Source organism: Podarcis filfolensis, assembly GCF_964270895.1.
Source record: "Podarcis filfolensis genome assembly, chromosome: 6".
NCBI lineage: Eukaryota > Metazoa > Chordata > Lepidosauria > Squamata > Lacertidae > Podarcis > Podarcis filfolensis.
The window spans coordinates 41141345-41155777 of NC_139609.1; the positions used below are offsets into that span (position 1 = coordinate 41141345).

General features: G+C 43.4%; 1 protein-coding gene across 1 annotated transcript in view; it reads left to right on the forward strand.

Annotated features, from left to right (window-relative positions):
- Positions 1 to 14433, forward strand: part of DAB1 (DAB adaptor protein 1) — a 639464-nt gene that overhangs the window by 4108 nt on the left and 620923 nt on the right. The window contains exons 3-4 of the mRNA XM_083619364.1: positions 2155 to 2282; positions 2790 to 2870. The gene's annotated coding sequence lies outside the window, so the exon portion shown is untranslated. The remainder of the gene's footprint in view (positions 1 to 2154; positions 2283 to 2789; positions 2871 to 14433) is intronic.

Here is a 14433-nt window from a genome sequence, read left to right on the forward strand (position 1 = left end):
GTACTTGGTTTTAACGTATGAACAATGCAGATTTCTGAATCCAAGAAAAAATTAGACAATTGCTGTTTGCAAACTTTGTAGTCAGCCAGTTCAAACTTCTATGCAATCCACCAATGTGCTGGGTACTTCAGAGCAAACCACTTCAGTCCCAAAAGCAGTCAACCAACCACAGAAAATAGATATGGTACATGGCATCATATCGACATTTAGAACCTAACAAAGGTTTCACTGTGGAACCTACTACCGGCTTTCCCTCACTCATGTTTTATTCTGGTAACTTTGGGAATGGAAAGAAGCGAGTCCGGAGGCTGATCCACACCAGACCTAATTTAGGGGCTGGATTATTTCTTCAGCTACATAAGATGGCTTCCCTGATTTGATATTAATTCCATTAAGTATTTCTTATAGCAACTGGGAAACAAGGTGGTGTGGTGTGGGTGTTGCCTTTCACTACAGAAAACACTTTAAGGTCTCAGACTTAATGATGAGCAGATGAAAATATATAGAAAGTTAAGGTAGATGGCAACACACAAGCAAAAACACAATAGCTCTTGGATGCATTTAAATGCCATTCTTTTCTTTTGTATACCTTTTTATTTTCTGCAGTATACGCTTGGACATTACTTCTACTGCCTATTACCAGACAACCCTTTGTTTTAAAGGAATGCCCCCCTTTCCTAAACATTACGGCTCCATAGAAGTAATGGATAGCCTTTATTATTGAACAAACCAACTCCTCAGCACTACATCAAGCAGAGGCTGAAGCTCCAGGGTTATACTTTGCAGTGGCCCTTATATCTGGGGATGTCGATCTGACAATCCTTCTTCATCTTTTGAAGTGGTTGCCTGTAAAGGGGCTATTGTATGGCCGTGGTTGAGCTTATAACTTGGATATATCCAACAAAGCCATCTAATTCTGAGAATAGAGAGGATTGATGGTTACAGTAAATGGTATAAAAGCTTTTGGAAATCCAAGGAGTTCTGGCTTGTGCACCTCATAACAAGATATAGCATTGCTGGACAGCTTCTTCATCATAATAACAGAAGCAAGGTAATGACCATTACCCCAGTCCTGCTAACTGACCCACTAAGGAATATATGGTTCTGTGTACACACAGCATCTTTACACACTCCAGAATTTTTATTTATCATTTGAATATGTTACGCTGCCAAATCTTGTAGCTGTAATTGCAAACTATGAGGCAATGCATGATTATATTTTCTAATTTCACTCCCTGCCTTATCTCATTAATGCAAGCCTGAGGGAGAACATGCTCACTTCATCCTCCAGAGCCGTTAAATGTCCACTCTAGTTTTTGCTGTCATCAGGTGGTTCAAAGGAGCCAAATGTATACATCCCTCCTTTTCCAGGTCTCTAGCCCGAGGGAATGGAAAGGGTAGTAAGGCAGCCGCTGGCCAGATGGGGTAGTCAGTTGCTTCAACAGATGGTCTCCCAATCTATTTTCTGACAAAGCTACTGTTGATCGCACTCCTATGAATTCAGTCCAGGAGGTCAAGAAACTAAGTTGCTATGGAAATTTCCCTTGCATAATTGCAAGTTGAAAACAGTTAGAATTCATGAGGCAATGCAACTCCATACTCGTCTCATTAAACAGGTGTTGCATGTTTCATACTAAGCAGATGCCATGTTACAAACACTAAAAACCAGCCTCTGGGTCAAGAAAGCATCTTAATTCAAGACATGATTTAAGGGCATTTCTAGGCTTCCTTGTACTCGGCGGAATCTGAACATTCCGTGAAAGTTAACCTCCTATCTAAAAGGCTGTCCTGACAAACATACAAACTTCTCCCTCATTGCAAGGGAACGCATCCTTCATAGCTACATTCATTTTGTAGAACTACCTTGCAAACTAACTACCCAGACAGATCTGCTTATTCTCTGAACGTATAGGGGGAGGGCTGTAGTTCAGTGGTAGAGCATCTGAGCTGCATACAGAAGGACTCAAGTTCCATCCTCAGCATTTCAAAAGAACTGGAAATGTCTCCTGTCTGAAGTCCTGAGAGCTGCAGCCAGTCAGTATAAACAATATGCAGCTAGATGGACCAATGATCTGACTCAGTATGAGGCAGCATTTTATGATCCCGCCATCACATTTCTCCTGGTTGTTGACAAGAGGCATTCTTATCCTCTAGAAATCTGAGGGCATCTGACAGTTCAGAAAATTTGAAGAACCTTTGAAGAACCTTGGTCTGCAGCCCACCCTGAACCTTAGGCTCTCAAGTCACTGCAAATATCTGAGATCTTGCCCACTTTGAAACAGGTGAGTACTTCATTGCACTTGGGCTCCCATTGCAGCCTGCCGGAACCCTAATGTCCCTTCTCCTCCTTGTATGCAATGGTAACACTCCTTGCCTCCATCTCTCCACAGAGCAAGTCATGTCAAGCTGTTGGTTTAGAACCCAATGATTGCTAGGCAGAGTTGAGAAAGCCTCCAGAGTGATGCCTCCAGGAGCCACTGCCAGTCAGTGTAGGCCAGGGATGGGAAACATGTGGCCTCCAAGATGTTGTTGGACTGCAACTTGCATGATCCCTAACAACTGGCCTTGCAAGTGGAGGGTGTTGAGAGCTGTAGTCCAACAACAACTGGAGGATCACAGGTTTCCCCATCCCTGGTGGTAGACAATGGTAACCTAGATGGACCAGTGCTCTAATTCAGCTTCACGGGTGCTCAGGGCTTATCCTCACCTTTTGCCCCACTCTTTCCAGCCCCACAGGTCCACACTTTAAAGCTCTGTGTCTGAGTGCACCCACTTTTTCCGCTCTGTAGTTTCCCCTGCAGGTTGAAGCAAACGGCACTTCGGGTTTTGTGTGGATTACCGTTTGCTCCGACTGAAAGCACAGAGGAAAGGTAAGTGTGGCCTCCCTCAGTCTGTGATTTGGTAGACTTGCAGGTACCACATGTTTTGACACACATTTGTCTTAGTTACATTTTGTGCCTTTAAAACGTTAGGCATCCCCCCTGAAAAAACATAATGGTGAAGTTAAGTATCCCTTACAGAGCAGGAGGTGAGAGAAAATCACTGAAAAAGTTCTTTTGGACTGCAGATTCAGGAAATAATAGCTCGTACCTTAGGTGCACTGTAAAACCTCCATATCTTATTACAGTGCAGTCAAGAGCTGAGCACTGTGTACCTTTGGTGGAGGTATGCCTACTTTTTCCCGTTAAAAAGTTGTTCTGTCAGGGAAATGGGGAGACATTTCACAGTGACTTAAATTTATCTCTCCAGCCCTTTTAGCCTATAAAAATTGTTATCTAAAGATTTGTGGTGATTTATTGAAAAATAAAAATCTACCTCAGTGAAGCTAGCTTTCTTAAATTTCTTACGTGTTATTTCATAATCTGGATGGCATCTTTTCAATATCTTTATGGTAGCAGAGCACTAAGTCCAGCACACCAAATAAAAAGGGAACACAATATCTCAGAAATAAATCTAATTAAATTTATATAGAGGAATGCAAGGCATTTTATTTACACCAATATTAACAGGAGACCAAACAAAGAGCTTTTTCCTCCCTCCTGTGGTACTATACTCTTAAAGCTGTCATCCAGAAGCATCTTCTGTACTAAATGTTATGTAGCCATCCATTTTATACAGCTCTTTCCCCTGCTAAGCTTCACTAAGTGTAGGAAGCTAATGTTGAATGTAGTGATGTTAGGACTACCTTGCTCTACAAATCAGCATGATAGACCATCATTCATTTGTATCAGAGTGAACTTTAAAACAACAAACCATGACATTTTGGGCATAAATCTACCAGCAGATAAATATGTCCACTACTTCCCTTTGTGGGTCAGGTGGTTTTGGGATTGGCTTTAGCTTGTCCTGGGCCCCTAAAAATCCATACGAAAGAGAGTGAACTGTGTGACCCCCCCCCACTATCAGTATGATGCTCACCTCTCCAGGGATGGTGCTCAATGCAATGTATACATTATCAACTAAATATCCTTTAAGAGAAACAACTATAACCCAGGAGGTCACCTTGGTGGTGTGACTTGTCTGGAGAAGTTATTACTGATATGTAAGCTCCGAGACCTCATCCAAGGTGGATCTACATATAGGAAAAAATGCTATAAATAAGTCAGAAATTAGATCGTTATAACAAGGGGGGGGGGGGAACCCTATGGAAAACTGTGTATAAAAATTTCCTGCTTTCTGGTGCCATCTGCTGTTGTATGTTTCTAGTGCATTCAAATTGTTGTTTCTTTATTAATGTAGCTGAGTCCCAGGAATGAAGTTTAATTCTACCATTAACTCCCCTTGTAGTGAATTTCTATGTAAACAGCATACAACAACACACTCAGTTCCCCAGGTTCACAAATATCTCCAATAATTTGATTATTCAGTACTTCACAACTCTCAGTCAAATGTGTGAAAAATATCAGTGAAAAAGTATTGTGCATATGTTCTGTCTCTGATTACTTACTTATTTATTTCAATATTTTTACCCTGCTCTTCATCCCACAAAAAGTTTGCAGCTCAATTTGCAGGAATCAGGGAAAAGGTAGCCCCAACCCTCAGCCTTATAGAAGAGTTTGGATTTGATATCCCGCTTTATCACTACCCGAAGGAGTCTCAAAGCGGTTAACATTCTCCTTTCCCTTCCTCCCCCACAACAAACACTCTGTGAGGTGAGTGGGGCTGAGAGACTTCAGAGAAGCGTGACTGGCCCAAGGTCACCCAGCAGCTGCATGTGGAGGAGCGGGGAATCAAACCCGGTTCCCCATATTACAAGACTACCACTCTTAACCACTACACCACACTGGCTCTCTGAAAGACATGACAACAAAGGAAAAGGAATTGAGAAGGAGAAAGGTGTGGGGGGGGGAGCAAACTCAACTACTAGCTCTTAGTTAAGACTTCTTGTAACAACCAGCTGAATTGGAAAGAGTTCAATGAGAGGAGGAGCTAAAAGTTGCTGGCCTCTTAGCTGAGCAGGTGAAGTGGCCCAGTAGACCTTGTGCACCCTGCCTACTATGGGCTGATGGAATGGCTGCTGCTATTTGGTAGCTCACCCATCATGCATGTGTTTGCTGGATACAACAGTTTTAAATAGATGTATGAACTGGCTCTAAACTAGGCTGGTGAAAGGGAAGCCAATGCAAAAGAAGCAGCAAGAGCTTGCTAGCAACCAATATTGTCGAAAATGATCTTGGAATAAGATTGTAATTCATTTTTAGAGGCTGAAGTTAAAAGTTGCTCTCACAAGTAAAATATGACATGATGTCAGTCTTGTGCAAGTGTGTCAGTCATACTTCCTCTTATCAAAGGTTACCCTCTACACTGCCATGGGGGCAGGGAGAATCTTAGCTAGGAGATACTGAACTAGGATACTAAATTAGGGGATATTGAATAGGAAGCCTTTTTTTTGTTGGTGCCTCGTCATTGCAGAGAAGCATACACATGGAAAATGCAGCAATGGGGCATGATGGAACTATGGAAATAATACGGCTACAGTGGTACCTCGGGTTACAAACAATTCAGGTTACAGACTCTGTTCACCTGAAAGTAGTACCTTGGGTTAAGGACTTTACCTCAGGATGAGAACAGAAATCACGCGGCGGCGGCGCGGCAGCAGTGGGAAACCCCATTAGCTAAAATGATACCTCAGGTTAAGAACAATTTCAGGTTAATAACGGACCTCTGGAACGAATTAAGTTAGTAACCCGAGGTACCACTGAATATGTTATTGGGTGTGTGTGTCACTCTGCATGATTTCCTGGCCTGTGATTCTGTGTCTAGCGAAGTTACAGAATCTAGTAGAAGAATCTGTTTAAAAAGTCAAAGCAGTCTGTTTGTAAGGTATTGGTCTTAATGTGGTATGCATTGCCCCCTCACCTGGCTTGACATATCATCCTAGGATGGAGAACAGGTAGGAGGTGGTCTGTGTGTTTGTGTAAAAGAGAGAGTTTTGGTTGCTACTGGAAGCTGGAAACACAAAGGCTTGTCTTGCTCTGGGCTGTGGCTTGGATAGGCAAGATATATTGGAGTGTTAATGCTGCAAGCCCTTCTATCCTGTGTTCAGGCTTTATGTGCAAAGGTTGTATATATATCCTAAAGACACCACAGTTTCCACTGATTTTCATTCTTGTGGTGACTCTCACAAGCCGATGCCTTCATGCATTTTGGAGCTGATTGGTAACATATCAAGCACCGTTGGACAGACACTGACTTGCTTCAGGGCCACCCATGACTGAGCAGTGGGAGTTGAACCTTCTTTGATCAAACACAATTCCCTGTCCATTGCCCCACCTCACTCATGCACCCTATTATGATGTGCTAGCACACAGCTGTGGCTCCTTTTAGAACCTAGTTTATTCACACTGGACAGGGTTTTTTGTTGAGAGAGAGAGGGAGAGGAAGTGGCTGCATCTGTACTCTGTCTGAAAAGTGCCAGCCAGCATCATTTCACCTACCAGCTGGAGTTGCAATTGGAGACCAGAAGACCCTTACAGCTGAAGCACTTTATAGGAAGGTTGGGACCTCTGATGTAAGACTGCAGTGTCAGCACTGGCAATGAATTCAGACCCCAATGTAGGCCTGGCAACCATGACATTCTGGGACAGAGGTGAAAGCCCTCAATGACTGAGCCAAGCTGACAATTAATTAAACCCTCATTAACAGCAAAGTGGCTCCTCACCCCCTCTCCCCTCCCGTTTAGGAATGTGATTTTTCTGTGTGAGGACGTAGTCTGCATATTTTATAGCTTGTGTACTTTAGACCTTCTTCTGATCTTTTGGAATGGCTGTGCGTGGCATATGTTCCCTGCAGATGGGAGCTGGGAAAAGAAAGGAAAATGCATATTCATTATTTTCAGTGTATGAAGGACATATTTCCTATAAAGGTGTTATTTATAAACCATTATTAGGAGCCGGTAGATTGTTGGAAGGATTTCAACAACTATAGAGAATCACGGGTGCTAAAAGGCCAACAGCCTGCTATAGAACAGCCTTCCTGAACTTGTGCCCTCTAGATGTTGAGCAGCACTGCTCTCACAAGCCCTGACCATTGACCATGCAGTCAAGGTCTGGAGTGCACCTTACTGGGGAAGGTCACTTTATAATAACCTATCACATCTTCTATCATTGGCAAAGCCATTTCCCACACAAGCGGTTTATTACTGTAGCGTCGCTTGAGCCTAATTGTGCTCAACGGTAGGTGACACATGACTTTGTCTTAAGAGTGTATATAACTGGAAATGCAGGAAGTTGCCTTCAAATCAAGTCATGCCATTAGTCCATCTAGCTTCATACTGACTGGAAATGGATCTCCAGGTTCAGAGAGCAGCCTTCTTTCCCAGTCTGTCTGAAGATACCAGGGAATGAAGCCACCATGTTTGGCATGCAGAGCATGTGCTCTGCCACTGAACCATGTCTTTCCGAAAAACAGCCATTTACCCTAGGGCTGCTGAAGGCATAAGCTACATTTCATCAGGCCCTGTAACCATTGCACCTGTTGTCTGTGTGCAAGTATAACAGCTTTCTTGCATTAAGAAAACACAGTCTCCTGTTCTTTTCCTTATCATGCCACACTTCTCCTGTTTTCATATTTCCAAAATATTGCATGGTGGAATATAATGCCTCTTGGGGAAGTGTGTTGAGCACCATGACCATAGAATCATAGAGCTGGACTGTTCCTTACCTGAACTTCTCCTCCAATACTGGTCAGGAACGGTGGCCACTTATTGCTGTCTGCCCCAGTACAGCAGCAGCCTGGCACTCACTTGCAGAAACTCTTGTTAGAAAGTGTTGGCATCTCAAGTGAGTGAGCAGCACCACCACAGATACTGATTTTCTATTAGTCCACCGCGTCTACTGCATATTGATTTTCTTATCCCCTCTCCCATGCTTTCCTCCAAGCCCCGCTTTCTCTGATTGATGGATCATTGATATTACCTGCTAAGAGGAGTTACAATTAAGCAGATGTTAGATAACTTCCCCCTGTATTTAATAGCACTCTTAATTCAATTGTATTCGTTACATTTCCTTTTCTGGCTATAGCCTTAACCAACTTTCATCCTGTGCATTCAACAAAAGAGGTGCTGATTACTGAAGGGAGACCCTTTTGCTAGAATCCAATCACCGCCACAGATCTATTGTAAGTTTTCTTACAGAAAGAGAAGTTTATTTTGCTGCTCACTTAGACACAACAAAGGAAAGCCATGTACAATGGATGGTTAACGTTCACAAATCCATTCAAAGCCAGTGGCTTGGATCCAGAGATTCCACAAGTGGAACTCTGCTCATGGGATTTCTCCACTGTTGGAAGTGGAGAGGGGAGTGATTTTAACCAATTTGTCCTACACGGTTCCATGTGCCCCTTGAAAATCTGGAGGGTTGTGTGGGAAGCCTGGGTTAAAAGCTGTGGCCCTCCCAATGTAGTGCAGGTGTTGCTGGACTAAAACTCCCATCATCCTTGGCCACTGTCCATTCTGGCTGGGGCTTACTGGGCACAAGAATGTCTGGATGGCCAAATGTTTGCTATTCCTGGCTTGGATGACTGATTCTCTCAAGGCACCTGTTTCTTTCCCCTGAGCCCTGTACTTTCTTATGTGGCACTTCCTATTCTGTATTAGGGCTCTGGGTGTCATCTCATCTGATTTCTCCAGTGAACTGTTTCACTTGTGGATCCCAGGCATTAGGGCAAATGGTGCAATGTCCCACCAGCCTCCGTCTGCCTCACACAACTCCCACCTACCATCTTGCTTAACATCCAGCCCAGTGGGTTGACATTGGCTGTCAGCTTCCTCTTCCTGAATGTTGCCATCATAGAACTCAGTAGGATGGAGGATGAGGCAAAACTGCCATTCACTCTGCTTGTCATTGGCTCCGGCTCCCATCTACTGTTGGCCTCACTGTCTTCTGCCCTACTGGTGCCAATGGGCATCAGCACCACCAGTTCTGGATCTCTGCGTGATGGGCCAAGCTCACAACTTCTTGCTTTACAGTCGCTGCTCTCTCCCACCCTCAGCTGTTATTCCCTCAAACTGTTGTTTGACCACTCAGAAGGAAGGGGTGGAGGTATGGAATCTGCTGAAAGGAGTGTGTGGTAGTCTGATGAATCTTCTCAGAAAGTTGATTTGAAACCAGCATATTGGTTGCCTTGTGGTGAAGCAATAGTTTGTGCACCTAACCACAAGTGCAGGTCATGAGTTGGTACATCTATGCATATTTCCCCAAAGTGTATTGAGTGAGGACATTAGCCAAACAACAGTCAGTATCATTTTCAGCCCATTTTCTGCCATCACAGAAAGTTGAGAGGATTGGCACTTAATTACTATGCAACAATAGGCAGAAGCCAAATTAGCATTTCTGTCTCTGATGTCTATAGATGCTGCTGTTCCATAGTTTCCTCCCTGGCAAACTTTTGCATCCACAAAGCTTGCAGCAGTGCTGAAATCCCAGAACATATATTTAGCCCTTCTTGACAGGCTCCTAATTACAGAATGATTGATTGAGGCTGAGACTGCACCTGTCTGTGTGAAAATGTCTTCATATTGGTCTCATGACTTAAACCAGGAGAACCACAGAAGAATGATTATGAAATACAAGCGGTAACATTCAGAGATGTACAGAACATTCACTCATTTCGATGTTCGGATCAAATGTAGTATTTTCACAGGAGCAAGGAACGGTATTTCCCCAAGCTCCTTAAATGTGCAAATGCTCTCTTTTTTCAATGCTGTTTGCTGCAATTGTTTTACAGCAATCCCTACCTCCCCAACTGCCTGAAGCAGATTTGGAAATGCCAGAGAGAGCTCAGAGGAAGGAAGACTGAGAATGAATTTAACTCTTTTCTAGCTACTGTTTGGATTAGTGATTAGTGGGTGTAGGATACTGACCCCTCTCTCTGAATCTGCTTGTGCTTTCCCCACACCTAACCCATTGGCATGGTACACAGTGAGACTAACTTCTTCTAATATTTGCAGATAATACCTGATACATACCCTCCAATGTGATGAATGGAAAAACCATCTTCTGGGGCTGTACTTCCATGTGAATCACTTGACCTGTGTGAGATTGTGGCCCTGGAGAAAAATGTTTTTTTCCCAAGCATGGCAGCCCCAAAATGTGCATTTGGGGGTGGCACACAAGATGGTGGCTCCCCAAAAAGCTATTTTTCAGGGCAATATCATGTCTCCAAACTGTGTGGGAGCACAGTGTCCAAAATGGCCATCATGCTCTTGCAGGGAAAAACAGGATGTTCCTTTTCCCCAGGACAGTTAAGGGGTATGCTAATACACATAATCTATGGCACAGATGAGGAACTTGTAGACCTCCAAATATTGTTAGACTCCAATTCCCATCAGCTTCAGCCAGCACAGAGCCTTACTAATGTCAGGCAGGTAAGAAGATGTGTCTGTGTAGTGAGGGTGTAGAATCAACATTCTAAATTCAGGTTGGAGAAATGAGGCCCTCCTGGTATTCTTAGACTACAACAATCATCCTTGCTGGTCATGGGCCATGCTCTAGACCAGCTCACAAAATCTGTCACAGGGTCATGGCAAATGTATATGAAATCAATTGCGGCTTCCTCATCTGACTTTGCCTTGCTGCATTTAAGTACATTCCATAATGAAGGAAACAAGCATAACATATGAGAAAGTAATTTGTCGCTGGCGTACCGTTCTTTGCTAGGAAGCTGCCACCTGCTGCCATTAAATAATCTGAGAACAAATCAATTATGTCCACTCAATATATAAACCATAATATTCCCAAGGCTAATTGCTTGAGCACATCTAAGTGTGTACGCACACAGACACAGCAAAGCAGAGGTATAAGAGAAAAGAAAGAATGGAATTAGTCACCAAAGGCAACCAGTCAGGAAAGCTGGTGGGGCTAAGGAACATGGGGAGCTGCCTTTATACCATTGGTCCATGGAGCTCAGTATTGTTTACACTGATTGGCAGAAGCTCTCTGAGGTCACAGACTGGAGACGCTTCCAGTCTCATGTGGAGGTGTTAGAGATTGAACCTGGCACTTTCATCATTCAAGGCAGGTGCTCTGACATTGAGCTGCAGCTCTTCCCCTAAGAAAATATGTGGTCATCATGAGTAATTTAGGGCACATCAGGATTACCTTTTGTGTCGTGTTTCTAGGCACACGCCTGCAATTTAAAGCACCATGTCCTTTCCCCTGTTTGTCTGGGCCTGACGGTTGCCATCAAGGTTGAGATAGTAGTGATCAGCAGTGGGTAGGGCTAGGGTGTGGGCCTCTGGAGATACCTCACAATGCTAACCCCTGATGACCCTGATGGTTACTTCTTGGGGGGGGGGGTGGAATGTAGGTGTTGGAAAACAAGGCAGAAGCAAATACATCCCTTGCCATTTGAACATTTGGAGAGAACTGTTGCTTATTGTACAGTAGCATTTCTCCCAAGGGTGCCCCCAGAATCAAAGTATTTTGTAGGAGGGAGTCAAAAGCATGTTGATAATTTAGATCTGTGCAAGGAAAGTAGCTTAAAGGGCTCTGCTGCCCTAGCACAACAAATTCACTTTTAAATAGAAAAGGCTCCTCCAGAGGACCTGTTTATTGAACATTCATCCTAATTTGCTACCACAAATCTTACACGGGAAGTTAGATTATTTATTTATTTATGCTTGCACTGCCACACACCCCCCCCCCGCGAATCCCTGGTAAACCAGCCTGTTGTTATTGTTTAGTCATTTAGTCGTGCCCGACTCTTTGTGACCCCATGGACCAGAGCACGCTAGGCACTCCTGTCTTCCACTGCCTCCCGCAGTCTGGTCAAACTCATGCTGGTAGCTTTGAGAACACTGTCCAGCCATCTCGTCCTCTGTCATCCCCTTCTCCTTGTGCCCTCAATCTTTCCCAGCATCAGGGTCTTTTCCAAGGAGTCTTCTCTTCTCATGAGGTGGCCAAAGTATTGAAGCCTCAGCTTCACGATCTGTCCTTCCAGTGAGCACTCAGGGCTGATTTCCTTAAGAATGGATACGTTTGATCTTCTTGCAGTCCATGGGACTCTCAAGAGTCTCCTCCAGTACCATAATTCAAAAGCATCAATTCTTCGGCGATTAGCCTTCTTTATGGTCCAGCCTTCTTTATGGTCCAGCCTACTCATGCACATAGAATGTTAATTATGCTTGACAAAAGAAGATCAAGACACATACAGTGGTACCTTGGGTTACAAACACCTCGGGTTACAGACGCTTCAGGTTACAAATTCTGCTAACCTGGAAGCAGTACCTCGGGTTATGAACGTTGCCACAGGGTGAGAACGGAAATCACACGGTGGCAGCACGGCAGCAGCAGGAGGCCCCATTAGCTAAAGTAGTACCTCAGGTTAAGAACAGTTTCAGGTTAAGAACGGACCTATGGAATGAATTAAGTTTGTAACCCGAGGTACCACTGTACATTCTTATAGAATGTAGAAGGGCTATATGTTGTTGTTTTTAATCTGTCCATCCAAGGTAGGGATTTGCTTTGGAAAGACAGCAGTAAAAACTGGGCTGAGCAGGAAGGAGACAAATTAATATATGATATCTCTTAGACAGAGAGCTCCAGAAGCACAATTCTTCTGTAATGTTTTGTTTCCTTTTTATAAAAAAAATCTAATCGATGTTCTGACTGTAGCTATGAACTCCTTTTTTTGCTGTCACTTTAATAAATGCACACTGGGTTCACCTCCCACGTAAGGCAAGCAAGCCCCATGAGTGTAGATGGGGAGACCTTTAAGAAAAGACCAATATTTGCATATCTATTATAAATGTACTCTTGTGTTATTCTTGTTTCATTAAAAATTTCTATTTGGATAATATGCAAGGTCAATACTGTCAGTGTTGTGGAAAATTCATTTATTTTTAAATTAAAGCTAAATACAGAAAAGCTACTTTCTGAAAGTGGTGTAAATCCAGGAGACCTCCACTGATATGAGTAGTGTTACTCTGGTCTGTGTCAGATCAGAATTTATGCTGGTATATTTATAGATTCTCAGAATATTGCATGAGGGGAAGCTAACATGGCAATTACATCAATTTACTTTCTCCAGGTAAACCTATTATTTAAAATACTTTTTCCAAACCAATATTCTGAACCCTGAAGCTCAGGTGTGTATTATTTCTCCATCCTTTACAACGGAAGAGCAGAACTCTCCATTCCATGTTACACTGAGTTTGTTGCTAGTTATATTTCTTCGAAATGAATGGAGATCCCCACAGGAATTGTTCTTGTGCAGTCATTGAAAACAGAAGTTGGGGTGTGGATAAATATGAAAGGAAATATATAGGTCAAGTGCTCATTTGCTTTCTGATTGGAAATCAGATCCACTTAGGTGCAACCGGATGAACTGGGCAGGACAAGACTAAAGTAATTTGGCATAGTGAGAACTCATTAAACGTGTTATTCTTTCATATGCCATAGACCAGTGCTTTTTGCACATTTAACTGTGCAGAAGCCACCAATAAAATGCTGTTGTTGCTTGGGAGTTATCAGCTGATTCTAACTCTTACCCCAGTGACCAAACCTTCCTGCCTTCTAATGTTCTTCACCCAAAACTCATTGTTGGCATTTGTGAGCTCACTCATGAATCCAAATATCCATGAATTTGGATATTTGATTTAGCAGTCTGACATGACATGAACAGCCAGTGTGATACTTTTTGGTTGTGTGCTGTTGTATTGCAGAGCTATTAAACGATGTTTAGTATGCTTAGCCTGGAAAAGAGGAGACCGAGAGGAGATATGAAAGCCATCTACAAATACCGAAAGGGCTGGAACATGGAACATGGAGCAAGCTTTTCTCCTGCTCTGCAGGGTAGGATCCAAACCAATGGAATTCAGTTACAAGAAAGGAGAGTCCAACTAAACATCAGGGAGAACTTTCTGACAGTAAGAACTGTTCAACAGTGGAACGGTTCCCCTTGGGAGGTTGTGGACTCTCCTTCCTTGGAGCTTTTTAAGTGGAGGTCAGGTGGTCATCTGCCATGGATGCTTTAGCTAGCTGAGATTCCTGCATTGCAGGCGGTTGTACCAGGATGTTAAAACTGCTGTCAAAGAGAGATCCTTCAAGGAAGAGAAGGCAAGCCTGGATATTCACAAAATAGCTTGTTGTGTGCAACATTTTATTGGTAAATGCAAGAGTCCTACTGTTTTCTAATTTCCAAACTCTGGCCAGCTGCTGGCAGAGGGTGACAGAGCAGCTAAGCCACTGCCTGACCAGCAGCTGCATTGCATTCAAGCATAGCAAAATATCAAACACTAAAAACTTCCCAGTACAGGGCTGCCTTCAGATGTCTTCTAAAAGTCAGATAGTTGTTTATTTCCTTGTCATCTGATGGGAGGGCGTTCCATAGGGTGAGTGCAACTCCTGAGAAGGCCCCTTGCCTTCTGGCTTACTCCCTCTCCCTTAAGCCCCCAGAATTCCCTGTTTTAGATTCTTCTGTGGGCTACTGTTG